Raw genomic sequence first — 1982 nt, 5'->3', positions numbered from 1 at the left:
ATCACGCCCTTTAGCTCTTGCGCAGGTTGCCTAACGACCAAACCAACTAGGCAGCAGTGAATGATTTCAGAGCCAACACTTTAAGAATAAGTGTGGACGTGCTTTTATATTGCAGATAATTTTTTTTAGCGAAACCTGATTTTTATTTAAAAACAATTGTGAACGAAAGTAAAAAGCACATAGATTTGAAAACAAAACACGAATTAAAAAAGTTCATCAGTTTTCAAATGCGTTCACAAATTTCAGAAAAGGTTTATCAATTTCGTAAAATAGTTCATCAATTTTTAAAAACAGCTCATCAATTTTGAAAAAAATTCATTGATTTTCAATAAAAGTTCAGAAATTTGAAAAAGTTCATCAATTTTAAAAAGAAACTTTGACAAAGTTCATCAATTCTGAAAATGGTTCACAATGTTTTTTAAAAATTTCATCGATTTTGGAAACAAATATCAATGATTTAAAAATAGTTCATGAATTTTAAAAAAGTTCATTGAATTTAAACCACGCTAATTGAATAAGAAAAAATAATTAACCAATTTGAAAAAAGTTCATTGAATTTTTAAAAAGTTTACCATTTTTTAAATCACAAATTTGAAAATTGTTCATTGATTTTAGAAAAAGTTCGCAAATTTAAATAAAAGTTCATGGATTTTCGTAAAAATGGTTCATCATTTTTTTAAAGGCCATGAATGTGTAAAGAATCCGTGCATTCATTAAAAAAGAAAAAGAAAATATAAAAACCAATAAAAAAGCCCGGAAAAATACCTAGAGCTTAAGAAGGAATATAAGTGGACAAAAGTAATTGTGTCACACAGCCTAGTGGTTGGCTCGATTCGTTCGTACACAGAGGTTGGGAGTTTGAATCTGATCACGTACACATTTTTTGGGTGTTTAGAGGAATAAAACGGTATACGGGCTGACCCTGTTAAGCACCTTCAGTGCCAATTAAGAAAATGCACATTAATGGGCGCTGAAGGCGCCGAATAGGAAATGCCCACCCGGCGGCTAGGTCGTCAGCTTGAACTATGGTAACTACTACGTTCACTAAAACGGGCTGAACCACTGTACAAAAGTTGCTGCTTTTCTCAGTAAACATTAGATTCAATGCGAGATTTTTTTCTTTCGATGAAGGACATTCGTTGAATTGAATTATCAAGGTGATACAACTGAAACATGCTCGGCCTCTGCATAAGATGATGCACACAACCAAAAAGTCCAAACAACCGAAAAATAAACATTGTTTTGCAACAAAAATAAATCAATCTAGCCTAGGGTGGGGCAGGTCCTATACAGAGATTACATCGCCATCTATGGAGGGAGAAAACCGCGTACCTCCGGCCGTGTAGACTCCATCACAAAAAGGTCTCTATCCTTCGACTTCTTCATGATAGAACAAGTACGGAGCCATCATGTACATGCATGAATAATTATTTTGATGCAATTTTCATCAAAACTTGTTTGGCTCCCTTGTCAGTTGAATGTCCTTTAGACGAGAGAAAATTTCATTCCATGCTGCTATGCGAAGGCCAAAGAGGTCCCTACGAAAAAGAAATATCGGGGTTTTCTTGTCCCAAAACGTATTTCATCGTAACAAATTTAGGTCTGACAATCCTGTACAAGTTAGGGTACTGCACCATAAGTGGGGTGGCACCTAGCCAGGTATCTTTCCAGAATCGAACCGGAGAACCATCCCTAACTTAGAAAGTACCAAATTAAAAAAAGAATTCCTTGGCCTTCATGACACCATACCAAAAGATTCAATGCGAGATGGTCGTCAGTTTAGCTATTAGCTCTGCAACAAAGATGATGTTGCACTCACACGTTTGCAACAAAGTTTATGTTGCAGAACTTTTACAACAAAGGTATTTCAGCATAAATTTTTCTGCAACATGATGATCATGATGCTACTATATATATATATATATATATATATATATATATATATATATATATATATATATATATATATATATATATATATA

This window comes from Triticum dicoccoides, chromosome 7B (genome assembly GCF_002162155.2).
Source record: "Triticum dicoccoides isolate Atlit2015 ecotype Zavitan chromosome 7B, WEW_v2.0, whole genome shotgun sequence".
In the NCBI taxonomy this organism is placed as follows: Eukaryota; Viridiplantae; Streptophyta; class Magnoliopsida; order Poales; family Poaceae; genus Triticum; species Triticum dicoccoides.
The sequence above is the reverse complement of the archived record's forward strand: the minus strand, read 5'-3'. Positions refer to the sequence as shown.